Source organism: Sarcophilus harrisii, chromosome 2 (genome assembly GCF_902635505.1).
Source record: "Sarcophilus harrisii chromosome 2, mSarHar1.11, whole genome shotgun sequence".
NCBI classification, from domain to species: Eukaryota; Metazoa; Chordata; class Mammalia; order Dasyuromorphia; family Dasyuridae; genus Sarcophilus; species Sarcophilus harrisii.
This window is the reverse complement of record NC_045427.1, coordinates 493317803-493325749: the sequence shown is the minus strand read 5'-3', so window position 1 is coordinate 493325749 and position 7947 is coordinate 493317803.

Genomic DNA, 7947 nt, shown 5'->3' with positions numbered 1-7947 from the left:
GGAGTTCATCCTGTCCATATGATATCATTTGGGTCTGGGTGGGCAACCTGGGGAAGAATTCATAGATTTATAGATTTAGAGGTAAAAAAAGTTGCTTCGTAACTGCTTTGTGCAACAATTCTACAGATGAGATAAGGCTCAGAGAAATGAAGTAAGTTATTTAAGGTTATCTAGGAGTAAATATCAAGGTAAATATCAGAGTCAGAATTTGAATCCAGATCCTGTGACTCCAAATTCAGTACGTTCTCTCCCCAAAACCTTAAGGATTTCCTGATAAAAACAGTGAAAAAATCTTTGAATATTGTGAGGTACTCACTATACATCTGAGCTAAGGAATAAAAATTGACTGATCATTTCCCCATGATGATATATTCTAAAGTCCCCAACCTTAGTGCAAGCAGGATGTGACAAGAACACTTTGCATATTCCTGTCTAAGTCTAATGAGCTTCCTTTCCTAAGTGTCTCACCCGTGCTTAGCACAGTGTGTGTCTCTTTTAGTATTTCCCTCTTTCTCTATGTATACCAACCCCCTCCTCCTGGTTCTCCTTTAACTGGTCACAATAGGAAAATGAAGTTTATTTTTAGATAATGATTTCCATTTATCTAGTGCTTTAAGACCTACAAAGCAATTTCCTCACAAATCCCTATGAGGCAGGTAATAACTCAAATTTATATAGTCCTTTAAATTTTATGCTGCATTTTCCCTTACAATAACCCTTTGAGGTAGGTGCATGTAATATTATTAGCCCCATTTTACAGATGATCTATAGAGAAGTCTTATTGTCAGTTACACAGCTATTCAGGGGGAGAGACAAGATTTGAATGCAGGTCTCAACTCCAAATTCAGAGTACTCTTCATTATGCCATACTACCTCTCATTTAGAACCACACCAAACAAAATATGTATTTATATATTGAGTAACATTTCATGCAACAATTTATGAATTTAATAATTCATTTAAAAAGCAGTTGTTACATGCTCTCTGAGGGGGAAAAACCAATAAATGAAGTCTCACTTAACTTTAATTGATTTGTTTCTGTGCCTGTGGCCCCTGATAAGGAAAAACAAAATCTTTATTACTGATCTATAAACACAGTTGCTAGGGTGGCAAATGTATGCTTCTACTAACAAAATCTGAGAATGTAACTTTGGGCTTTTGGTTCTGATCTCCAGAGAGAATGGTTGGTTAGGTCTGGGCAACACTGAGAGCCGCTGATTCAGAAAAAGGAGCAATTTGTAGCTACCCTACAGTTGTTCTTTATTAGCCCAGGCCACTGGAGGGATGTATGTGTGCTCCTAACAGTAGTTACGGGTGCTGGTTTGGGAAGAAAAGGAAACAAATGTTTGTTAAGCACTTTCTTTGTATCCAGAAGAGGCAGCTGGATGGCTCAGTGGATAGAATATGAGAACTGGACTCAAGAAGACCAAGTTTAAAATCTGGCTTCAGGTACTTAGTAGCTGTGTGACCCTGAGCAAGTCACTTAATCCTGTTTGCCTTAGAGACAGTTGGATGGCTCAGTGGAAATGAAAGAGAAATTAGACCAAGACCAGGATTCATAGTAAGGCTCCAGAGGGCTATTCAAAGATGAGACTTGGGTTTTAAGCTGCTTGCAAGGATTCACTAATAGGCAAGTCATGAGGATTAAGGTAGAAAAGAAGCAATCACCATTTGCTGTGCTTGCTTCAGCATGGGCTCATGTTTTAGGTTCCTTTGTGTGTGGTGGGCTTTGTTGTTCAGGGGCTGGAGGGTTGCTGCCCTCATTTTGCTTCACCAGATGGCTATCAGGGTCCCTCCCACCCCCAAATTTTCAGAGTCTCTGCTCTATATAAAAAGAGTGTGGATCTGCCTCTAAGCTCTGGCTGGATTCCATTTTGTCCATAGGATATTACTTTGGTTGGAGTGAGGTGACCCAGGGGGACAATTTGTAGAGTCACAGATTTAGATGTAGAAAGGGCTAAAATATTTAGTCCAAACATTTTACAAAGGAGGAAACAGGCCCAGAGAGTTTCTGTGGCTGACTTCAGGTGGAACACATGCTAGATATGAAATTGACTCTCCATACCCTTCCAACTCTTTTACCTTCTTCCATTCTATTCTTTTCTTTCATTTCCTTGGCCTCTCTGTCCTATTCTTCCTTTTATTCCTTGCCCCCATTACCATTTCCTCCTACTCTCTGTTTTTAACTTTCTCTTTCTTCATTTCTTTCCCTTCTTTCAAAACCACCACCTGGTTTTGAATTCCACCTAGAATTACTTTATTTTTTTTTGGGGGGGGGAGAGGGTGCCAGGGGATAAGATTTGTGATTTCTTTGTGATTGGGAGCTACCAGAGAGGAAATTTCCTCTACCAATTTAGATATGTTACCTGTGACGCAACCTGGAGTCTTCTAGAGTTACCTGGGAGCACTAAGTGGCCAAGTACTTTTATTCGGAATCCTTCAACCAATATGCCTCAGAACTGGATTTGAATCCAGGTCTTCACTCAAAGACCAGTTCCCTCTCTACTATACCTCTTATTTGCCTTTTAAATCTTCCATAATAACAGAAAGATCAAAGGACAATAGATTTAGAGCTGCAAAGAATTTTAGAAGGCATCAAGTCTAGTCCTCTCAAAATTTTGATTTCTGAAGAAACTGATTTCCATACAACATTTGCAGAGAGCTGAAATTTGAGCCTGGTCTTCTGACTTCAGCTTGTACATAAAAAAACCTGTTCTAGGCAATATCTCAGGATAAATCTGTTGCTTTTTTGCATCTCTGGGGGCAAAGGTTCTCTCAAAATCTTTGTCTTGACTTAGGATGGGTTACTTCTTTTCCTGGAAAAAGGAGCTTTCATTGGTTTGGGGCATCTTGTTCATACAGTTACTTACTTATTGTGCCAAGTGCCTGTCAGGACTCCTACAGTGCCACCAGCTTTCTATCAGAAGTTGACTTGGGCTGGTAGCGGTTCTCAGGAGTTCTGCCTTGTTATTCATCCTTGATACTGACAGAGGGAAAGGAAATGTCTTTGATCTTGGCCTTAAGTTTTGTTTTACTTTGTGAATAAATTTATATTGTATATATTCCTTTTGCCTCTTTGCTCCAATTGCCTTTTTTCTTCTTCTATGCTGCCTGCCTCTGATCTTCTCCTCCTCCTTCTCCTCTTCTTTTTTCTTTTCCTCCTCCTCCTTCTTCTCTTCTTTCTCTTCCTCCTCCTGTTTTTTCTCTCCCTTTCTTCCTTCTACTTCCTTTTCCTTCTTGTTCTTCTCCTCCTTCTCTTCTTCTTCCTATGTTTCCTCTTTTTTTCTCCTTTTCTGCCTCCTTTTTTTCTCTATCACCTCCTCCTCCTTTTTTTTTTTTTTTTTGTTCTTTTCTATCCAGTACTGTCTCAGCCTCACTTAACCCATGTTAACCTTTCTTTCCAGCTCAATTTCCATCATTGGATTGCTCTCTTCCCTAATTTCTTTTGCTTTTCTTCCCCGAGTCCTTCTTGGAACTGGATTTGGCTTATGATTCACTGAACTGATCTATTTTTTGCCTGGAGCAAAAAGTTTTCTGGTGCCTTGACACTTCAGGGAATTTATCTTTTTTTCTCAACTTTTCTCTTCTGTCAATTCACAGACAAAAGCATCAGGTATGACCAAGTGATCTAAAGTCCCCCATATCAGATGGTAGTATTAAGCAACAAAGTGACTCTATTCTGCAGTCATGAGACAATTTAAAAACCCATACTTATGCTGGTATTGAGTACGGTCTCTCTCTTATATCCAGCTTATCTAGCATGGATATGCCTTTGTAAATAGACCTTCTCCTGTACATTAGACTTATTTTTTTGTTTATTTTTTAATAGCCTTTTATTTACAGGTTATATGTATGGGTAACTTTACAGCATTGACAATTGCCAAACCTTTTGTTCCAATTTTTCTCCTCCTTCCCCCCACCCCCTCTCCCAGATGGCAGGATGACCAGTAGATGTTAAATATATTAAAATATAAATTAGATACACAATAAGTTGTATATAGACTTATAGGAAAGTTTTCTTTTCAGCCTAATAACATCTAGAAAACCTTTACTTGCTCAGAATCACCCAGCCAGTAAGTATCTGAGGCCAGATTTAAATTCTTCTTTCTGACTCCATATCTCTGTGCTACCTAGCTGGCCCCATATTACCCAGAAATAGTCTTTTGAAGTCCTTTCACCTCTTTTCATTTCAGCCCCATTAGTATTTTCTCTACTTTGCTAGGAGTAGAAGTTAGGATCTATTTTTTTTTTCTAAAGAAAAAATGAAATGGGCATGCTAGGTAGATAGATCCATAATCTCATTAGAGCGGGTACACTTTCTCTGGTGTAGAGCACAATCCTTTTATGCCTTTTAATTCTGTGTGATTTTTTCTGGTGTTTCAGTTAATCCTCTACCTAAAATGCTAGAGGCTTTCCTGTGAATATTTTAATATCTCAGAAATACAAATGTAACACTTGGACTGGATTCTTGAAGGCTATAGCAGTGGATGGGAACACTGGAAAATCTTACCAAATTGGAACGTTTGGTCCTGACATGGAGTTTTTTGGATAGCTAAGTTTTAAGGATAATTTAACTATCCTTAGTTAACTGAACTTTTTTGACCTGAGGTGACTCTTGAATCATAAGATAAACTTAAAAAAATCTTTAAAAATTATTTTACCTTATTTTTATTTATCTTTTGTTTTAATAGCATATTAATTTCCCAATATATTTCTTTCTTCTTCCTTATGCAAGAAGCCATTCCTTGAAGCAAAAATTATAAAAGAAAGAGGAAAAAAAGCAGCTCAGTAAAATTAACATATTGACCATGTCTGACAGTGTATGAAATATTACACACTCATGGTCCTGTGCAGTAAAAGTAGGGAAGTGAAATATTCTCAATTCTGTTTTAAGGCCAGATTTGGTAACATACTCACAAGTATTCAGTTTTTTCTTAAAAGCATTTGTTGATATTATTCTTCCTTAGTTTTTAAGTCTCTATTTTCCCTCTCTCCCATTTTCTCCCTTTAGAGGACTGAGTAAAAATCAATGATTCAAAAGTATTAAATTTGGAGCCAGGAATTTCACTTAAATTTTGATTCTATTATTGACCTTTATTTTTTCTTGGTAAGGACTATGACCTCTTTGGCTCTCAGTTTCTTACTGAAAAATGAGATACATAGCCCAAAAGAGAGGGGGGGGAAAGGATATGAAGCTAAATTATAATTGTAGTTATGTTCTGCCTCTAGGGGACACCATGCTTTCATTCTTTGCCCTGAAGAACTGGTGGGGTGGTAATGAACTAGAATTATAGCTTGTTAGATTTGGAGATTATCTAGTCCAATCACCCATTTGGCATATAAAGAAAATGAGGTCCAGAGAGTTTAAATGGCTTGTTCAAAGTCACATAGGTAGAAAGTGGCAGACCCAGGACTAAGCCTCAGGTCCTTGGATTCTATATTCTATTGAAGGATAAGAAATAGAAAGGACCTTAAAGGATATTGAGTGCATCTCTTCTATTTTTCAGCTGAGGAAATTAAAGTCCAGAGAGATTTAAACAGAAATAATGAATTCTTGACCTATGACTACTAGATTTTGTGGAGAAACTGAATTATATTTTGACTGTTGACAAAAGAGGAGAGGAGACATGTATACATGGATTGTGGACTAATAGTATTTATTGTCAGTACCATTAACATTGTTAAATATAGAATAAAGCTTTGAAATATGGAAGAATCTTCATTTCTATATAGATATGGGGTTAAAGTGAGAGTGTTTCTACATATTTCCTCTTATCATTAGTGACTCCATCTTTAAGCCCACCTCTGCTTCCATATCAATGATCAGGCAGGTCTTATTTCTTTGGTTTAGATTTTCTCATTTTGCCTTTCTTTTGCAATTTGGCTCACAGAGAAAGAACAGGCTCATTCTCTCCCAAGTCCCCAAGGCTAACATAGATGAGCAAGGACTTATTCTCCCTCCTTAAACACAACAAACTGCAGTTCCCAAGGCTAGTTCAAATAGTTTGTGATACAGACTAGTGCCTCTCATTTTTCATCAACACTCTATATATTCTGCTTAATCATAACTTGTGAGGAAAGATTGCTTGAAAGGCAGAGGAATACTGTCCTTTGTCCAACTTTTTCAAATCATATTTTATAATAAAAATAGAGCTTTCCCCCTGATATACCCAGATTTTGGGGTTTGGGTCTCTTTACAATGACACTGGTTTTTCTGGAAGCTGACCTTTGCCTAAGTTTGATTAGGAACATGTTGGGAGCACTTGCAAACAAGGGATCTAAAAGTAGAACATGCCAAAGTTAATTGCTAACACCTCAATGTTCTCTAGTCTAAGCTGACAGCCAACTGTGCATCATGAATGAATCACCTTTTCTATGATCTGATGTCAGAACTGACATGCTCCCTGACCTTCATCTATCACTTGCAGCCTCAGGCTAGAACAGGAACTGAGACCCAAATGAATTCTCATGGGGCTCTAGGAGCCCTAGATGTTCCAGGGCTGTAGTTGTTTACTCTTTTTCTCTCCACTGAAGCCCTTCCTAGCTACAGGAGGGGTGAGGATGCTCCCAGAATTCTATGCATCCTCTTTCCTCTTGACATCCAAGGTGACTTAGAAGCATGTCTATGAAGACCTAATAAAGAAGTGAGTCACGACTTCAGCAGAAAGTATTTTGTTGTTTCACCAACCTTCCCTCTTTAGGCATTTCATTTTAGGAGAGACATTGAAAAACTGAAGTGCAGCCAGAAGATGATGCATTCAGTGTATCCAGGTTAATTTGGCAAGGACACTTGAAACAGTTTCAGGCAAGGAAATAAAGGAATAGGGAATGGAGAAATGAAAACTTGAGTTGGGCATTGTAGTTGCCTGCAAATATTTTAAAAGTTGGCTTCTGGAAGGGGGAAATCAATCAATCAATAAACATTTATTAAGCATTTAATGTGTTGCAGGGATGATGCTAAGCATTATGGATGCTAAAAAAAAAGGCAAAAGACAGCCCCTGCCCTTAAAGAGCTTGAAGACAAGTGGGAGGGAAGAGGAAGGGCAGATTTGTCAACTAGCAGTTGGGTAGATAATGTCTGGTTGATTGCACTGGGTCCCTTCCTTAACTGGAGGGTCTGTGAGGAGTTTTGACATTTTTCCCCTTTACCAATCTCTCTCAAATCAGATTTTTAAAAAAAAATTCTAGATGGTAGATGATTGAATTTAGTTTCATGAAGACCTGAATTCTAATTTTATCACCAACACTACTAGCAGCATGGTCACAGGCAAGCCATTTAATGAGACTCAATGTCTTCATTTGTAAAATGGGGACAATAATAGATGTGGCAGCTATGTCTTAGCTTATAGTGTTGTTGTGAAGCTTAAATAAGAACACACACACACACATACATATATATTGCCTTGTAAATTTTATAGAGTTACATAAATAGCTATTTTATTATTTTTCTTATCTCTAGATAACAAAATTTCATAGAGGCTTAATGAAGGAACTTGCTAGATTCCAGAATAGGTTATTGACAGATATTATATGATTTCTTTTTGTTTGGAGGCCTTTAAGACAGGATAGGCTCTTATCTGTAGGAAGGTACATTATCTCAAATTGTAGACTGTGGACTTTTGGGAGTCCCTGAGACTTTCTATTTTCATAATTCAAAGACGTTATTTAGTTTTTAAAAACTCTTCTCTTTTCCCATTTACACAGTTATGGGCTCTGATTTTTACATATACTTCAATCAAAATAACATATAAGTGCTGACTGCAAAAGTATATATTAGAATCTAATTGTCTTCCATTAAGCACGACATTAAGGAGATTGCCAAAATATGCAAAATTGTGTCCACTCTTTTCACTAATTATTTTGAAAATAGGATTATTTTTGTAAATGTTATTTATGTTAACATACAATAGATACTTGTTATTGTTATTTTAAAATGGCATTAGTTTT